This window comes from Bos mutus, chromosome 24 (assembly GCF_027580195.1).
Source record: "Bos mutus isolate GX-2022 chromosome 24, NWIPB_WYAK_1.1, whole genome shotgun sequence".
Taxonomy (NCBI): Eukaryota; Metazoa; Chordata; class Mammalia; order Artiodactyla; family Bovidae; genus Bos; species Bos mutus.
In genome coordinates this window covers 54,770,884-54,791,117 of record NC_091640.1, presented here as the reverse complement: position 1 = coordinate 54,791,117, position 20,234 = coordinate 54,770,884, and the positions used below count along the sequence as shown (strand labels likewise).

The 20,234-nt window shown below is 43.1% G+C and overlaps 1 protein-coding gene across 18 annotated transcripts in view; it reads left to right on the top strand.

Annotated features, from left to right (window-relative positions):
- Positions 1-20,234, top strand: part of TCF4 (transcription factor 4) — a 385,563-nt gene that overhangs the window by 294,870 nt on the left and 70,459 nt on the right. The gene's annotated exons all lie outside the window — the stretch shown is intronic.

Sequence of the window (20,234 nt, the reverse complement as noted above, 5' to 3'; positions counted from 1 at the left end):
CAGTTCCTGTAGGCTGGTTTCCTTGTCTCACCTCCTCAGATTTCAGCACCTTGTCTTTCTAGCTTGATTTCAAAAATGAGTTCTATCATAATTATGTTTTCAAAATGAAGGGAAGGAATGAGGTTTTTCTGTCTTTTTTGGAGGTAAAGATCATGGTGATTCGAATCTTTCTTCAGTTTTAAGCCAGATGGATTTATTTTACCCTGTTCTGCCATTTTACTATTCCAAATGGATGTTAGATCAGGGGTGGTGTTACTCAAGGATTAATATTCATCAAGTCTTGATTGCATTAACCTTCCTTCTCCTCAGCCAAAGCATCTTATTCCTGTTTTTGTCCACATAATTGGTTGGTTTTAATAACCTGATCGCTCCAGCCTTGTTTTACTCTGATTCCCTGTCTCTTTTATCCATCTCTTTTTAAAATCATTCTGGCATACCTCGCTTTACCTTTTATCTTTTCTTCTTCTATAATTATTATTGAAAGCATGATAGCTTTCCCCAAATTCTGCTAACAAATAATACTAGAAAAGAGGAAATTTGCATGTAATGGTTTTTTGTTTAGCATTGGGGAATTCTACTTGGATTTTGAAATTCTACTAACTTTTTCCCCCAAGTTGTATAGTCATGATTCTGAGTAATGGGGAGAGGAAGGCCAGTGTTCAAGACTGATCCTTAATTAAAGGTAAAACCCCTACATATCCATATTGGTGAGGGAGAACGGTCCTAGATTTGCAGTGGGTAAACTCAGTTGTCCTTGTTGGTTTGTAGACTGACTGGTTCAGGGCTCTGTGTCTGTGTGTGTGTGTCTGTCTGTCTCTGTCTGTCTGTCTGTCTGTCTACTGGAAGTTGGGGAGGGTAGAGGGCAATCAGTGTGGCTTGCCACTGTTACTGTCAGCGCCTCCTGCTGGCCTGGAAAGAAAAAGGTACTTGGCTCACAGTGAAGACCTGTCCTTCCTGACCCAGGCTGGGTGTGGGGGTGAGATGGTTCCTCTCTCCTGTCCCATTTTCAAACTGTTTTCCTTCCTTTCTGTCTGTTCTGTCTTTCTCCAGCAGTAATTTCACTTGTCGTTTCCAGACACCTTCAGCCTCTGACTCTCCTTGTCCTCCTCCACTTCCCTGCTCTCACAGGACCCCATTCCTTGGGAGCCCATCCTTCTGCACTGCAGTCATCTAGATGAAATGCTCTGGTTAGCTTGCCTCTCCCGAGGACCTTCTGTGTCCTTTGGAAAATGTCACACATGTTGAAAAATACATACAGGAAAGGACAGCTCCCCTACCCCAAACCAGGAACCCCCCCACTTCTATTCTGGAAAGCAGACTTCCAGGGCGAGCAGCCTGCTGTATTCCCTGGAGGTGACAGGAACTGGGAGTGGTTGGGGGAGGCTGCTGAACGGGGTCCAGATGCAGCCCCAGCCGAGGGGAAGCCTGGCGCTTGGTCATCCGGGTGGCAGGCCCACCTCCCCTGCTCCATGCCCTCCCCCCAGCCTCACCCTGGGCCCTCCCACCCCGAGGCGAGCCCCAGGCCTCGCAGCAGATGTCTGCGGGCCTGACTCTCCTGAATCCAGCATGAAGTTCCCTCTCTCCCTCCCGTTAGGAACTCTGTGCTGTGGCCCTGCTTGCTCCTTGTCTGTCAGATCGCACTTCTGATGCTGTCAGCCATGTCTGACCAATCAGCAAACAACACCACAGGATGAAATTTAAACAAGGCAGATGCTCAGATACAGGGTTATGTTGACTGGACCTCCAAGGGAAGGCAGAGGTAAGGTCAGAGTCTCCCCCAGTGGGTCTCCCGAGCCTGCCTGATTGGACACCGTGGAGCCCCACTCTGCTGCTTTGGCTTGTATGTCACCCACTTGCTTTGCACTGCTCCTTTCTCCCCCTGCCACTCACCAGAGCTTTCGTTTTCAGCTGCGGCCCCCCGTTGCCTTCCTGCCCTTCGTTGATTCGCTGCCTTTGCTCTTGGATTGGTGCTGAGTGGTATCACGGATGATGCTAGGTTGCCTCTAGGCTGAGGGTCCTTGGCGAGCACCACCGTGTTCAGGGTTTCCGTGGTCACACTTGGAGGAGGAGAGGTCTGCTGAGAATCTGGGCAAAGGGATGGGATTGATCGACCTGATGTATTTTCCCTCTGGGACAGTGGAATTTATCATTGGATTACAACCAGGGTTTTCTTTCTTCCCATGGAGATGCATGGAATTGTAAATGGAGTTTAAATCATCTTTGGGGTGGGGGGTGTTTTAATTAGAAAAGATAGAAATAGGTACGACCTAAATGAGGGTGAATCAGCCAGTTCTTGAGAATTGGGGGAATGAAAAAGAAAATTGGTAATTGCACCCCCCCTTTACGGTTGGTGTGGTTGGCTTACAGGGTCAGACTGCTCACAAAAGACGTAGGTTCTATCATCTTACTCTTCTGTTTCAAAGCAGTCAGTTGGTCCATTTTATAACGTAGAATGTTTACAGGGTTCTGTGTCCCCTAGTCCCATCTGGAAAATATTTAAACTTCATAAGATCTGTAAGACTAAAATATCACATATAATGGGATAGGCAGAAGGAAGGAAAATGAGACCCATTGCGTGTGTTTAGAGTAAGTTAGTTGTTTGTTCAGAAGCGGCTGCTAGGAGAATTGGAACAAATAGCTCGTGTGCGGTGACTGGTGGGGTCCAGGGCTGTACATTTCACCACAGAATGAGCCTCGGTTTGTAAAACTGACATTCTGTTGTGACTTCTAAATCCAAACAAATCTCTGCAAATTTCTGCCCGATCAAGTTAATAAGAAAATATATACATGCAGGGGCGAGAGCCCTGTGCTACTTGCGGTTCTGTCAGTGTCGGTGGAAATAAGAGACGTTTTTTGTACCTACTGTATTACATTCAACCAGCAATTGCCAGGACCTCCAGCTCAGCAGGTTTTCTGGATTTCTTTTTTTCCCCCTTTGACAAGAACAATGGGATGCAAAAAAAAAAAAAAAAAGCTTCCGAAAAGGAGCTGGGCAGATTTCTTCTAATTGCCTGGTAATTGGGAAGTGGTTTTCCTTTCTCACTATCTTCCTTGCAGGATGAGAGCAAGGCAGATGTGGCGTCGTGGGAACAGCCTCCTCCAGGCCGGATGTGCGCTGGGACCGGGGAGGTGGGTCCCTGCTCACAGGCCTGTGATCTGCCTCACACCTGTGCTCATTTCATCCCCCTGATCGATGACCTGGTATTAACCCAGAGCGACCTTTCACCTTGGCCTGCTCTCTGGGCCCAGCCCTTGGCTGGCCGGCCCGCGTTTCCCCGAGATTCACAGGTGGTTACTGGGGGCGCCGTACACTTGTTTTTCGTGGTGCTCAGTGCACTTAGCAGCCCAGCAAGACCTGCAATTTCATCCCTCTCAAGGGGCCGAGCAGGGGTTGGGAAGGGGGGGCGCGGGCCGGGCAGCCAGAGAGGTTGCCGTTTGCATGTGCGTTTCTATTTTGTGGCTCATCTGGTATCAATTACCATTTGATGGCAACGCCAGGCCCGAGGCCCTTTGCATGTTTGTCCTGTGAGAAAGATCTGGAAGAACCGACATATGGTTTTGATCGCAGCAATTGCAGGTTGATAGAATGAATGCAGGGGTGAGGTGGGTGGGTTTCCCTTCCGGCCCTTTCCACTCCGGGTTGCTAATGTGCTTCGCTTGTGGAACTGGTCTTTTCATCATCCAGCCCCTCCCCACTTTCCCCTCCCCACCTCCCTACCACTTTGCATTCCTGGCCCCTGCCGCCTCTGTACTTCCCTGGCCCCGCCAGAAACATGTGGCCCACATTAAGGACCTTAAATTAAAACAAACAACAACAACAACAAAAATTGTGTCCTGCCAACCCCCCCCCCCACACACACACACACTTCTGTTAAAATCCCAGAGCAGATCAGCCTGTGAAGGTGATCAGAATTCTACTAAAGTTCAAAACCAAAGGGGTGGTGGGGAGCGGGTTCCCTCCAGAAGTTCTGGACATGTTTTCAAATGGCTGTTAGTTCAGGTCGTTAAACACGGAAATGACGCTGAAAAATGGTCGTGATCGAGATTACTGCGTGTGGGTACGTTTCATTGAGGACAGCTCTTTGAATCTGTCTGTCCTGAGCATCTGTCACGTAGGGGCAGGAATTCTTTGAGGTTCTATCTTCCCGTCCACCTGAGGCCATAAAATGAAAGGGCACGTTGGGCGCATGTAGGGTCTGGATGAGCATCTCCCGTCAGAAGGGAGAGGAGGGAGACCCAGCTCTCGGCAGGCAGTGGCTCCTCTCTCACTGAGTGTGCAGCGGTGGGGGGTACCCAGGCAGAGGTTCCTCATTACTGCTGCTCAGCAGGGGTTGTATCTGTGAGTTTTCCAAGCGAAGGTCTAGTATTGGGGAACAGAGAGGCCAAGACGCGGAAAGAACATTAGAGACACTTTTAATGCTACCCATGAAAGTGTTTGCTTTCCAAGTAACATTCTTCTATAATGCTCTCAAATTCACATGTCTCGTAATCGGTTCTGCAGATGGGTAGTCCATGAGGCTGTGACTTTTTCACTCCAGTTACTGCATGTCGAAATATTACTCACAGTTAGGACTTTATGTAGTTTAAGAAGAGAATGTGGTATCTCATGAGTGCATGCAGTGATGTCTTCCGCTCCTTAGACTGAAAACCAGCACACCAGGACCGGTCAAATCAAAGCACGTCCTCCCCAAAAGGTTTTAAAATGTAAGATGAGTTGTTAGTTCTGACGGCTGGCTATTGAAACCTAATTACAGTACTTGACTTCTTCATATTTATTTCTGCATGAGAGTTGATCTCCTTGGAAAGATAATAAAAAGTTAAAATTTAAATTTGTTGATTTGAATTGTGGGGAGATGTCTGTATGATACACAGTGTTGAGGAAACGGACTGTATTTTTTGCAGTGGTATTGACTATTTCTTAAGATATATGCCTGAGGCTGCTTTTTTCCCCCTTTGCCCAAGCTTTCTCCCTGGAGTATACAAATTGACTTTCCAAAGGATTCTAGTTTATTTTTATGGTCTTGATAATGATTATATTTTGTTACTTGCTAATCTTTCTACAGTTTAATAAAATTTTGTCCTCTGAGTGATGTTTGAATTCATAGCAACTAGTGGTTAATTGATTTGCTCTCGTCCCATGTTTTAGCAGAGGGTAGTTGGTTATTTGATTGATATTTACTGCACACAGTATAACCTTAAACCCCCATTCAGCTTGACAGCTTAAGACTTAGCATTTCTACTTGCTGCTCATGGATGTGTCGAGAAGTCCATCATGGTGATTTTTATTTTTTTTTAATTTGCTTTCCTGAAATATGTAGAGTTGGGGACTCATAGCAAAATAATGTAGTGTATAGGCTGTGACCCTGACTTAGGACATGTTGGGTCACTTAACAACAGCTGTGCTGGAGAGATATTTGATGTGAGAAGACTTTTTGAATCTTCCAGCCCTAACACCATTCTGGTTTTGAAACGGGAAAATGGAAAAGAGTTTTGGAGAAGAGAGATATCTCAGTTTTGAAAGGTGGTGTAGGTAAAAATCTTTCAGCCCTAGCTCAGAGAAACCAACATTTCTTATCTATTCCCCAAAGAGAGGACAAAAAGTCCGATGGGAAATGCGGGTTTATATTTTAGAGACACACTGCAGAGGCATGTGATAGTGTTAGAGGCCAGCTATATGCTTCTTGCCCAGCATCAGTTTGGTTTGGAGACTGAAAATTTAGGCATATTTGCAGAGATGGCAGTCATATATATAAAACTTCTTTTTTTTTTAAGATTCCCTGCTATTAAAATCTGATTCAACCTTCTACAGTATCTTTTAAAATGATTGAGTTTATGTAGACACAATGATGGTAAAAGATAAAAGCCCTCCTACCTGTGCTTAATACATGATATCTTAATATTTATTAAGAAAAAACCCCTGCTCTTTCAAAAGTCTGAATATAGAGATCCTCGAATTAACTCACTCCATAGAAGTCCTAAAAATTACTAGTATTCTCTTTTTTTTTAAGTTTGCGGTTTACTTACAAAGGGAGAAATATTTATAAAATTACGTTGCAGTGCTTTTTAAATGTATGCAAACAATTCTCAGATCACGATTGAATCAGAGTTACTTTTATAAATTGAGAAAAGAGAATGCCTGTGATATCCCTAGTGGGGTGAAAGCTGGTGCTCATTTTCTGAGTATTCTCCTGGAAAGGTGATTACGACCTTCCTCTCTCTCTAGATGCTCATGCGTCCTACCCCCCCATCCCCCGCCCCCACCCCAGATACCTTGTTCCAGAAGGCATTCACTTAGTCTTTGAAGAGCTCCTCGCCTCTATTTAGGATCTGTTCTTATTCATTCATTGCAAACACGCACTTTTATGTCCACAAGGAAGACATTAGTACCATCAAGAAGGGCAATGTCAGTTAGGACCTGGAAAATACGGAGTCGGCAGATTGTAAGAATTGTCCTCAGACTTGATGCCATCTACCTTTTGAACAAAATTTGAATCTTTGAGGTTCAAAATATTGGGGCTCTGATGAGCTTTTTTTTTCTATTTGCAAATCATGGTTCCTCATCCTAAGGAGGAAAAAAAAAAAACCTCAAAGGCAAAGCTCAACAGGCTTCCTGGACATCAAATAGTTCATACAAAACAACATTCTGATGACTTGCATGTAAATAAATCAGAAACATATGAATTAAACTGCTCTCAGAATACATATGGGTTGAGAAATAGAAGTGCTGAGAAAATGTGTTTCGGGTTTTGCTGAGCCCATGACATTTGAAAAAGTAGTATGAGACACTGAACAAACAGAGCCTGGCTTGGCTTCCCCGCTCCTAATATCAGCCTCCCAGTTCAGCGCGAATCAGTTTACCACGTGCCGCAACGCCAGCCACCTTCGGTGTGCTCCTTCACACACAATGACTTGCAGTTTAAAAAAATTTTTTTTTTTTTTTTTCAATGAGAAGCTCGAAAATAGCGTCACATTTCAAGGAAATGCAAATCTTAGCATTTTTCTGACCGGGTTGGTTCACGTCAAGCTATTTTAGAAAATACCACAGATCACCTTAGGAACAGTCATACTGGGACGGCCCTCTCTGGTGTGACTGGATGGGAACCGACGAGGGCGTCGTAATGAAGGAACTGGTCCAGAAATGGATGCTGCCTGTTAGAGCGCTGGACCACCGCAGGCAAAACCTGGTGAAGAAAAGCAGTTCCCTCCCTCGCTGTGGCTTGATGATGGGAACCCCAGCAGCGCCCCCGTACACCGCCACGCTCAGATCATGGCCTGCTCTCCCGGCCTTCCTCACGGCCGAGGCCTATGGCCTTGCAGGCAGAGGAAGTCTGCTTTCTCTTTCCCACATTGCACTCGAGATGGCACGTGTTCGGGACTCGGTAAGTCCTGGGACAGGTGCAGAGTCCTGAGAGCCCCTGTGTCCCCTCTCCATGAGATACGTCCCCTGGCACCTGGTTTGAAGTCCTGGAGCAGAGCGTATGGGAATTTAGGGGACAGAGAGCGTCAGAGCCTTCCGGCTTCCCCAGTCAGTCACTGACAAGCACTTGGATGGAGTCCTCTTCCTTGCACCAGCATGGTCACCTGACGTTATCAGTTTGAAATTATAGAGAGGTGGCAGATTTCATCTCTTCTACATAGGAAAGCATTATTTTGGTTGTTAATGTTCCTTTCCTAGCTCCTTTGCTCAAATGGTGGTAAGAAGCTTGGATGCTTACTCTTGAGTCAAGTGCTGAATTATGGCTCTGAGCAGGACACATGTGGGGCAGACAGAGCTGACAGCTACACTTGGTCTGATGATGCATTGAGGGGGGAATACCTGCCTGCAAAAGGTAGACACAAGCGGGGTGTCTGTCCCACATTTGGCCTGGAGGAAGTGAGGTCCACTAATGAATGGGAATTCAGCAGGCAAGATGCAAGGGTAACACGTACTGTGATCCCAAAGTAGTGCAGGGCGTCTGGGGTCATAGTATGAGATGACAATGATGAGAGATGGGACCGAAAAGATGAACAGCAAGTAGATCATAAATTGCCTTGTGCACCCCATTAAGGAGTTTCGCTTTTATCATGAGGTAATGAGGACCGCTTCACATGGGTATGCCCAAGGTGTAACTGAATTTACAAGTGCAGAGGGACTGCAGGAGCACCAGGAAGACACACCACAGAAGCCAAGGAGAGCAGGTTTGACTGGAAGGAAGAAATTGTCAACAGTGTCACATGTTACCCAGAGTGAAAGTAACATGTGGCTGCAGCATCCAGGAGTTTTTGAGCCATTTCGTTGGAGTAGTGGGTATGGAAAGAAGATAGAGGGATGGGGGAAGGGCTGGACAAGATGCTCTTCCACCACCATTGTCATCGTCATGCTCATCATCGATGGAAAATGCACATCTTCCAGACAGACAGACTGGTGGAAAGAAGGAGCCACATACGTCCCGGGGGTTGGGACGCATTTGGGAAAATAGACCATAAATATAAAACGTAAGATAGCAACACAAGTTAGAAAACATGTAAAGGGTAAAATGAGCGCTATGGACCAATCAAATGAAAGAGGATCTGGAAAGACCCATGAAAAAATAGGAGGAATTTAGATGAGAGAGTTATTTAAGGGGTTTGTGTTCTGTGTTATGTCTCCTTATCCCAGTTCAGCTTGGTTTTGAGTTCCCATTGGATGGAAATAGTAGAAAATACCCATCAACTCTGATGTGTGGTCCTAACCTGCCTTGACTTCTATTTGAACTTCTCAGTCTTCTGGGGGAAATGAAACTCATAGACTGACTCTTGTTTGTTGTAGCTTCATGCAATCTTTATTTTTAAAATCTGGACACAAAAACGAAGGAACAGATATCACAAACACAGCATTTCAGAGAAACCCATAAATTCTACATGGATGATTTCCTTGAGAAATTTTGCACATTCAGGGCTGGACATCTGTGACTCTGAACCATAGTATCTTTCACATCTGTGTAATCTCCACATGACATCTTCCTGGTGTGAGGCCAGAGATTCACCCCCATTGTGCCATACCTTAAAGAAGCCATTCATGATTCAGAGAACAGATTTTTTTCAACAAAGATATATACTTTTGTAAGGCATGTCCGCACAAAAAATCTGCTGTGTAAGCTTTGTAAGTGAAGGAAAGAACTGGTCCTCTTTTGCTTTGACTGTTGCCCTTGTTTGTATAATAAATATTAATTGGGCACCTGCTATAGGCAAGTCATTGCATCGAATGTCCTCTGTGTCATACCCCTTGTCCCTAAGGAACCCACAGTATTTTATGGGAGAGAAGACCTGTATAATTGATGAAAAGTACAAATTTCTAAAAAATAAAGTGCTGGGAGAGTTTAGAAGATGAAATATATTTGATTAAAACTTACTGAGTTCATTCTTTCCCTTAAAGTTTTTTGGTCCATACTCCTGTCGATATGATATCACTGGTACACATTGCTATTTGTAGTTTTTTTTTTTAAGAGATGAATAGGTTATCCACATATCAAAAAGTTTTCCATTAAAGAAGGAACAGATACCACAAATACAGCATTTCAGAGAAACCCATAAATTCTACATGGATGAGTTCCTTGAGAAATTTTGCACATTCAGGGCTGGACATCTGTGACTCTGGACCATAGTATCTTTCACATCTGTGTAATCTCCACATGACATCTTCCTGGTGTGAGGCCAGAGATTCACCCCCATTGCTCCATACCTTAAAGAAGCCATTCATGATTCAGAGAACAGATTTTTTTTCAACAAAAATACCTGAGGTATACTTATGTAAGGCACGTCCGCACTAAAAATCTGCTGTGTAAGTCTCATCACTGTCAAAAAATATTTTAAGCATCACTAGGGTACCAGATGGAGAAGGCAATGGCAACCCACTCCAGTACTCTTGCCTGGAAAATCCCATGGATAGAGGAGCCTGGTGGGCTGCAGTCCATGGGGTCGCGACTGAGCGACTTCCCTTTCACTTTTCACTTTCATGCATTGGAGAAGGAAATGGCAACCCACTCCAGTGTTCTTGCCTGGAGAATCCCAGGGACGGTGGAGCCTGGTGGGCTGCCATCTGTGGGGTCACACAGAGTCAGACACGACTGAAGCGACGCAGCAGCAGCAGCAGCAGGGTACCAGAACTTCCCTGGCTCAGACGGTAAAAGCATCTGCCTACAATGCTAGATACCGGGGTTTGATCCCTGGGTCAGGAAGATCCCCGGGAGAAGGAAATGGCAACCCACTCTAGGACTCTTGCCTGGAAAATCCCATGGACAGAGAAGCCTGGTAGGCTACAGTCTGTGGGGTCGCAGAGTCGGACACAACTGAGCAACTTCACTTTCACTTTCAGGGTACCAGAAGGCTTCCCCAGTGGCTCAGTGGTAAAGAATCCACTTGCAACACAGGAGACATGATCCCTGGGTTGGGAAGAGCGCTTGGAGAAGGAAATGGCAACCCACTCCAGTATTCTTGCCTGGGAAATCCCATGGACAGAGGAGCCTGGTGGGCTACAGTACCTGGGGTCGCGAAAGAGTCAGACACAAAGTAGCGACTAAACAGCAGCAAGGGTGCTGAAAATGCCATACAAACTAGATGCCTGAGGTCCCTCCTTGTTCAAGGTGTTTTCTCGGTGCATGACCTGGTTTTATTTGTACTACATCTCAAATACGTAGCAGCAGATGTCATGATACGTATTTTCCAAATAATTACTATAAGATTGAGACAGAGGTCCAATGATTCAGAGAGGGTCCATGACCCACCAGTGGTCCGTTGATGAGTGATAGAATCAAAACTGGAACGACGGCCTCCTGCTCCCTAGAGCACATTGGAGACCCTTATCTTCAGCTGGTGAGCCCACGTAAGACGTTTTGGTAGAGGGAGAATCGTTAAGTTCGTTTCCTTGATAGAATGAAGAAGGTTGAATTTGCTAACGAAGAAATTATGAGTGACTTTGGTAAAACTGCTCTCTTACCAAAGTCACTCATAATTTCTTCGTTAGCAAATTCAACCTTCTTCATTCTATCAAGGAAACGAACTTAACGATTCTCCCTCTACCAAAACGGCTACATAATTTACCTACATTTTCCAAGTGATGTCTGATGTCAAGATTTACTGCTGAAGAAATATGACTGATCGTTGGTCCTCTCCTCTGCCGGAGTACCACCTTCCTGCAGATGATTCCAGGCTTCCCAAGTGATGCTAATAGTAAAGAACCCGCCTGCCAATGCACGAGACAAAAGAGACATGGGTTGAATCCCTGGGTTGGGAAGATCCCCTGGAGGAATAAATGGCAACCTGTTCCGATACTCTTGCCTGGAGAATCCCATGGACAGAGGAGCCTGGAGGGTTACAGTCCACAGGGTCGCAAAGAGTTGGGCACGACTGAAGCAATTTAGCACACACACACAGATGAATCCTGACTAATGTCTTTTTGTGAAGGACGCGTAAGTTATGGGCCTGCTGCAGTGATTTGTTTTCTTTTGTTTTAACTGAGGTGAAATTTACATAATGTAAAATTAACCATTTTACAATGGGTGATTCATTGGTATTTGGTATAGTCATAGTATTGAATAGCCATTGTGTCTGTCCAGTGGCTGAACATTTTCATCACCCCTCAAGGAAACCCTGTACCCAGTAAGTAGTTCCTTCCTGTCCACCTGCTGCTGTGTTTTATAAACATTAATCTTATACTCAAACTCACATACACATATATACATACATACTGTACACATCCGTCTGTCTACCTACCTACCTAGAGATAGGAAAGTTCTTGACAGCGTATCTTATATGTCCTGATTATGTAAGCAAAGAACTATATATTTAATGGATATTTCTCCACTGGGAAGAGGAAACCTCCTTTGCTGCTTTTTAACCTTTCTGTATAGTTCTTTTAAGTTCTCACCAGTTAGTAATTTATCAAGGGGAAAAAAAAGACAGGAATCAATTTTAAGCTTTTTATTATGTAAAACTGCTGTGTTCCTCTTATGAGAGAAGCATTTTCTCATTACTTTTTTCATCATTGAGAATTTTAAACTGCTTTCCTTATCTTAATAGTGAGCAATCATCTGGATTTTACATTTCTGTTTTGACGATTCAAACTGATTGAACAAAGTAATTTAGTTATCAAAGGAAAGAATATTTATTCCTTGGAAAGGAATCAAAGGGGCATTCATACTGTAATTTTTATTGTTAAAGAAATTGACAATAAAAATATAAAATGTTGTTTGTATTTATTTATACCATCATTATTCCAGATAAATATTTGAAGTAGCCAGTAGCTGATCTTTAAACTGGTGTCTTTAAGACTGAGAAAAACTAGATCCCTTAAAAAAGTGTCTGAAATTTAAATATTAGAGAAAGTCAACTGAATTGTCTTTTAAATGTGCTTAAAGATATTAACTACTTATTGTTGGTAACTTGATCTTCTGTTACCCAGTCTTTAAGGTTGGTTGGTTTGTTTTTTTTTAAATAACCCTATCCTAATGGGATAATTTCCTTTTTGTTTCTGTCGCATAAACATTTTGTGTTAAACTAAGCTCACTTTCGTACATTTTCTAGTTGGTTGCTATATGTCTGAAGTCTCCCAGTCAGCTTCTAATGAAAATTCTAGCCTCCTATTTTATTTATTTAGTATTTATATGTACCAAAGCATCGAGAAGCTCTGCTGTGAGTTAAGTCAGTGAAATATTGCTGGTTGATTTTACCTGAATGTTCGCCTGGGGTATGGGGAAGGGCAGGAATCTGAAGGAATAATATAGAGAGGTGGCTGATTGGACAGAGAGGTTGACAATTTGCGTACTTTTTTTTTTTTCCTCATTTCAATCTGTGCCACAGAATCATACATTTGTTAATTATTTCATGCTTTTGTTTTTAGTTGAAAGTACTTAGGCCCATATGTTTTGACAGAATAAAAAGATCATTCATCCTTTTTTCAGCTTTGTGAAAGGGAGGAAGGATGGGGTGGTAGTTTTACAGTGTACCGTGCCGATGATTCCTGTTCAGAACTTCACCAGATTGGAAACTCACTGTTCGTTAACAATTCTCTTGGTGAGCAGAAGATGAAGGCATCTGTTGGAAGCAGCAGCGTTAAGTATGCTGTTTTAAAGCCCAGTCTAGATTTCATCTTTAACTCTACTCAACATCAGTAGATATTTACCAATATGAAAAATTCATCTCCACATTCTTTAGACCATAGGTGATTTGGAAGGATATTCTTTTTTTTTTGCTGGAGGATAATTGCTTTACAATATTTTGTTGGCTTCCACCATACATCAGCATGAATCAGCCACAGGTATACATATGTCCCCTCCCTCCTGAATCCCCCTCCCTTCTCCCACCCCATCCTACCCCTCCAGGTTGGAAGGATATTCTGATGAAGCACTAACAACTCTGACCTGGGATTTGCAGTGAAAAGCCTAGGTTAAACAAGAGTCCTACTGTATCGCACAGGGAGCTATAGTTAATATATGTGATAAACCATGATAGAAAAGAACATGAAAAAGGATATACTGCAGTCCATGGGGTCGCAGAGAGTCGGATACGGCCAAGTGACAGAACTGAACTGATACATTTATATGTAACTGAATCACTTTGCTGTAGGGCAGAAATTTACAACGTTGTCAATCAACTCTACTTCATAAAATAATTTTTTTTTTCATAAAATAAATTTTTTTTTTTAATTTCAAGAGTTAGTATATGAACAGCAACAACAAAAAGAACTTTTTCTGCCTTCCTAGAGTCATGTGACTTCTGGGACGGAAAGTGGCCCTCCCTGCTTCTGTCTCCTAATGTAAAAAGGTAGTGAGATGGTTGACCACTTGGACAGATAATCTATCTCAAAGTGATTATTAAATAATGTAATGGATGCAGAAAATCTTTGTAATTTAAAATACCTTGAAAATACCAACTTTTTATGATGATTAAGCATAGAATTTCACCAAGTTTCCTTTCATACCATTAAGTTCAAGGTCAGAGAAGTTGTGTGAATCGTGTTTTTTTTTTGAAATTTCATCTTGTCGGAATATCTGCTGGAATCTTGGCTTCACCATCTTTTCCTTCTTGTCTGGGTCTCTGCTCTTGAAAGCGTGTCTTTCTGCTTTTGTGTGACACAGCTTTCTTCCCAGTCCCTCTTGATTCTGGGAGGGCATGTATACTTAGGAATGATGGCCCTTGGGCCCTCTGAGTGGTACAAACACAGCCCTAAAGATACTGGGATTGGAGAAATAGAAATGGCACATTTATTGCCATTAAGTGATCTTTGTAATTTGCCATTGATAGTGACCTTTATTGGGTACGGGCAGACTGTAAAGTCAGCATTTTTCTCGGGTGCTGCTTTTCCTTCTTGTAGAACCCTCTCTGTTCCCACATCCCCTCTCCACTCTCCTCTCACTCTTAAAAACTGATTGTTGGGAAAGGATTAGAGACCTCATCACATCAAAGGGAAATAACTGCTTCGGTTGGATGTGCTGTGTGCTCAGTCGTGTCTGACTCTTCACAACCCCATGGACTGTATGTAGCCTGCCAGGCTCCTCCGTCCATGGGATTCTCCAGGCAAGAATACTGGAGTGGGTTGCCTTGCCCTCCTCCAGGGGATCTTCCTGACCCAGGGATCGAACACCAGTCTCCTGTGTCTCCCACATTGCAGGCGGATTCTTTATTGCTAAGCCATACAACATCACCATGAGGGAAGCCCTCTAATAAATGCTAACAGACTATAAAAACATTTCCCACGATGGGGGATGATTGGAGGTGTGTTGAAAAGTGGATTTGTAACGTGGAATTATTTCTGGGAAAGTAGGCTTGTATCTCTTATAGCACTGTACATTGACTAAAGCCCATGGCAGTGGTATTAATTTGTTTACGCCAATAGTGACCAGAATTATTTGAGCCTAGATTCCTTTTTTAAAAACACACCTATTAACATCCATTGAAGGATGTGAGCTCTCGGCTTCAGGCATCAACCAATGGCCTTAGGTTCAAAGGGAGAAGGACGGGAAATGGATCTCTTAGAACCCTTAAATATCGATTATTATGGGTGACTGCCTCCATTTTCAGAAGTCAGCTCAGCTCTAAAACACACCGAGAAGTGAGATGTACTAAAATCTATTTTGGCAGAATCAATGAATGTTTATCTTTCTCTGCGTTATGATGTTATTTAATTTGACTTGTATCTTGTATGTGATGCATTCATTCATTCATGTGGGCATTTAGTAACTACTGGGGCCTATTCTGTGCCTGGTTCCACACACACACCCACACATCCCCGCACATTGTTTTCATAATCCTTTTTTTACCTGGAGAATAATTGCTCTGTGGTGTTGTGTAGGCCTCTGCCATGCACCAGCACGAATCGACCACAGGCTGACGTACATGTGTCCCCTCCTTCCTGAAGCCCCTCCCATCCCATCCTGTCCCCTAGGTTGTCACAGAGCACTGGGTTGAGCGCCCTGTGTCCCACCACTTGCTATCTGTTTTACATTGGTAACGCACATGTCTCCAGGCTACTCTCTCGATTTGTCCCGCCCGCTCCTCCCCCTCCTGTGTCCGTAAGTCTGCTCTGTGTCTGCATCTCCACTGCCGCCTGCAGATACGTTCAGCAGTACCATCTTTCTAGATTGCATACGCATGCATTAATGTACAGTATTTGTCTTTCTGACTGGCGTCACTCTCCTAGTACTTTTTAAACTTCACTGTTTCTGTGATGGACTGTCCCCAGCAGGCCTTCCTTGCCTTCAATGTGGAAGAAACAGCAATAATCAACTTTGGAATAAACCCTAAAATTAATTTTCCTCTTTATTGTGGAATTGTATAACGTGTTTTCATCGTGAAAACACGCCATCCTCATTCAGTTGATGAAATCGTGTCCTCAGAGGTCACAAAGCTATTTATTGGCAGATGTAACCAACACTATTTTGATGTTGCAACACTTCCTCACGACTCTGTGTTGGGTGTCAGTCGCTCGGTCATGTCCGACTCTTGTGACCCCATGGACTGTAGCCCACCAGGCTCCTCTGTCCATGGGATTTTCCAGGCAAGTATACTGGAGTGGGGTGCCATTCCCTTCTCCAGGGGAGCTTCCTGACCCAGGGATCAAACCCAGGTCTCCTGCATTGCAGGCAGACTCTTTACCATCTGAGCCACTAGGGCGCACATGACCCTGTAGTTGTCATCTTAAAAAATAAAAAGCAAATAGCTGGTAGCAAAAGAGGAAAAAATAATATTGCGATGGGAGCTGATCCATTAGAAAAAATTGATAGTCATGAATTTGATGTGACAGCTGTAGAAAGTGAGATAAAATAAATTAGCTCAATCTGCTTATGATTGAAATCATCTGCTATGATTTGTAGATTACTACAAATAATAATCTATAATAATAATGGGCTTCCCTCATAGGTCAGTTGGCAAAGAATCCACCTGCAATGCAGGAGACCCTGGTTCAATTCCTGGGTCGGGAGGATCCGCTGCAGAAAGAATAGGCTACCCACTCCAGCATTCTGGCCTAGAGAATTCCATGGACTGTACAGTCCATGGGGTCGAAAAGAGTGGGACACAACTGAGTGACTTTCATTCACTTTCACAAATAATAATAATTGACAGAAATAATAAATCATTCTTGTTAACATAACCTTTAATTACTAATGGACAGTCAATAAATACTTGAAAACAGCTTAGGTGTTCAGAACATTTTAAAGAGTTGTGATGGGCTTAATATCCAGTCTTTTGTCTGTGCCGATCCTGAGTCTGGTGAGGAAGCGGGTTCCCCTGTGAGTATGTAACGTAAGGAGTGTAACCAGACGAAGTCAGGTTTCACCTGGACCAAATTTTATGCAATTAAGTATTTCAAGAGATCTTCAGCCAGGTGTAACTTAATCAGTTTAAGACCTTCTCGGCGAGGGCTCAGGTACTCGGAATGCTGGCAGTGGGCATTCCTGTGATACACCACGTTGAAAGGAATAGCAAACATACAGTGTCTGCTCCATCAGTGCCAAGAGCAATGCAGGTGTAAAAATAAAAAGAAATACTTGGAGCCAGAGGCTGGTGCACATCGATGGGACTGTAGTCACGCTTCATGTGAATGCTTTTAAGTACTAGTGTGGTGATTTTTTTTAATCAGTTTACTGTTGGTATTAAGTCACCACTGAACGCCAGTGTCACTCCCAGCAGGTCACTGGCCTCTCTCTGTTTTTAGCCCTGATAAACAGAAGGAGTGGGTCCTACTCAGCTTCGGATCTGGAAGACAGATGAAAAGCCCTCCTTCTTGGTCCAGTGCCCAAGAACTGTTTTTGTGCTCCACTGTCTGCGGTCACCTTTCGTCCTTTGGCCAAACAGCCTTCTGAGCCCCTCGTCTGCCCAGTGGCCTGGGAGTATGTAAAGGAGACCCAGAGTTCTATAAATCTGGGTTTTGGTAGGAGTCTATGAAGACCCTGGAGAGAAGCCCCTGAGTGACTGAGAGATCTTGTTAAAGCTCAGATGCCTAAACAAGATGACATGATTTTGAATCTCCATTTTCCACTTAACTAGCTGTGTGACTTGGACAAGTTATTTAATATGTCTCTGCTTCCAGATTGCTCTGTGTAAAATCGGGATGATAATAAAACAATAGGGTTAGTGTCGAGACAAAATTGAGTTTATGTACAGTTTTGCTGGAATAATGTCTGGCATACCCTAAGTAAAGTGTTAGCTATTTTGGGGGGAGGGGAGTTCTTTTTAATTGGAGGATAATTGCTTTTTAATGTTGTGATGGTTTCTGCCATTCAACAGCATGAATCAGCCATAGGTATCCATATGTCCCCTCCCTCTTGAACCTCCCTCCTACCTCCCACCCCGTCTCACCCTTCTATTTTTTTTTTTTAATCACTGTCATCATTTTGTCATGCCAACAGTCACAAGAGCTTGGGACTGGCAGGCCTTGAGACCAGGTCTTCTCCAGCTCTGCTGAGTGTTACGGGCTTCCCAGGTGGCACTAGTGGTGAAGAATCTGCCTGCCAGTGCGGGAGACACAAGAGACGTGGGTTGATCCCTGGGTGAGAGAGTCTCCTGGAGTAGGAAATAGCAGCAACATACTCCAATATTCTTGCCTGGAAAATTCCATGGACAGAGGAGCTTGGTGGGCTCTAGTCTGTGGGGTTGCAAAGAGTTGGACACAGCTGAGTGACAACACACACACAGAGTGTTAAGTTGTAATACCATAATAAATTGTTTCTTTTTTTTTAATGTTTAACTCCCTGCATATGCCACTGAGAATGCATGATAATACATGAAGACAGCTTAAAACCTCAAATGTTCTATATCTGTATTTCAATATCATATGTATGAAACGTCTGTGATATAACAGAGTGAGCCTAATCATACCTATCTTCACTGTTTTTCTGCCTCAAGTTTGCAGTGACAACACTGATACTTGCAAAATGCTGGTAAAAATAACAGGACACTATGTAGATTAAATCACAATAATATTGCTATATAATTATCAGTGATTCTGTCTTAGTTTATCCTTATTTTTAGTTGAAGCACAGTTTTTTCCTTCCTTGTAAATTTTTAAGCTACAGAGACTTGTTTAGTAGATTGAAATTTAGAGATTTGAAAAACGGACTGCAACTACCTTTATTTTAAAATGTATTGCCTTTTTATTTGAAGAAAGGAAAGAACAAGGTAAAGCTTCTGGCCATAAGCAGTGTCAGGGGGTTTTGCAGCTCTTGGGGTGCTCTGCACACTTAATAATGGGTCCAGCTCACTGTTTCACTGCGGTTGTTGAGCCTGCTGCAGGCTGGGTGTGCTGGTCGAAAGTGGATGGGCTACAGTCTGTCCATCCCTGCATGCTTCTCTGCTTCTGATCCTTGTAACTCACTCATATCTCTGCTTCTCCTTGTTGTTGCTTTCTTTTGATTTCTTGGGGTTACACAATTTGATAGAGAAGGGAATTAAAATTCTTACAGTCTTACTACTTAACACAGAGAAAAGATATTTGGTGGCTGAAAAGGATAAAACTCTTGGCGGTAATTCATTTGTAGAATTTAGCTTCAGACTTAATATACTCATGAACAGATAACCAAAACTCAGCTGATATTCAGAAGGGTAAAAAAAAGTTAGACGTGGTATTTGTGATAGAGCATATGGATGTATGCCAAAATGACTTGTGTTCTAAATATATTACATATTCCAGGGATTTCTTTTAGGGGGTTCATATACATGTTCTTTTTCTCGTTTTTGTGATGCACTGTGGTGGAGTGAATACAGATTATTCCTTGTTAAGGAAATGAAATAGGAATACCATATACATGAAGGGGACATTTTACACGTTTAGATAATTGGGGTTTTTTTCAGAGTATCACTGTAGTTTGAGGAGTAAAACTTTTCTTTCTTACTGAAAGTTACTTTAGGGCACTTCTGCTAAGTCGCTTCAGTCGTGTCTGACTCTATGCGACCCCATAGACGGCAGCCCACCAGGCTTCCCCATCCCTGGGATTCTCCAGGCAAGAACACTGGAGTGAGTTGCCATTTCCTTCTCCAATGCATGAAAGTGAAAAGTGAAAGTGAAGTAGCTCGGTCATATCCGACTCTTAGCGACCCCATGGACTGCAGCCTTCCAGGCTCCTCCATCCATGGGATTTTCCAGGCAAGAGTACTGGACTGGGTTACCATTGCCTTCTCCAAGGGCACTTCAGAACTATTTAATTCCTATAAAAGCTTCAGGTAATTGAGATGGAAATAAAAGCTTCACAATTTCAACAGATTACATCTCTGAAATTTTTTCATCTACAATCTATTTGTCAATAGATATAAATCCATCTATTTGTCAATATACTGCAACATTTATGTGTTATTTCCAAACATATTTCCTGTATGTGATAATCAAATGGGCCTTTAACCATCACTTGAAAATAAAGTAGGATCTTTTTCCACTAGTAAATATTGCTTGACTTGTTAGTATATACTGAGAATATGTAAGATAAATAATTTTTATTTCTGTAGTTGGCTTTTGCTTTTCTTTGCACCGTTGGGTTGTTTACTACCTTCTTTTTCATGCTCTTGAGCATGATTCACTACTGTTAAACCTCATGATAACTTACTCAACTCTGTTACTTTCATCTACTTACTAGCCTTTTATGCCATTTTGCTACCCATTTGAATATTTAAGTTAAAAAATTAAAAAAGACTTTAGGAAGGAGAGTGCCAAGAGGATAAAATGAGAATTCAGGAGTCCTGAGCTCTGTTCAGGGCCCTCGGGTAGATCCTTTTACATCTGCCTTTCC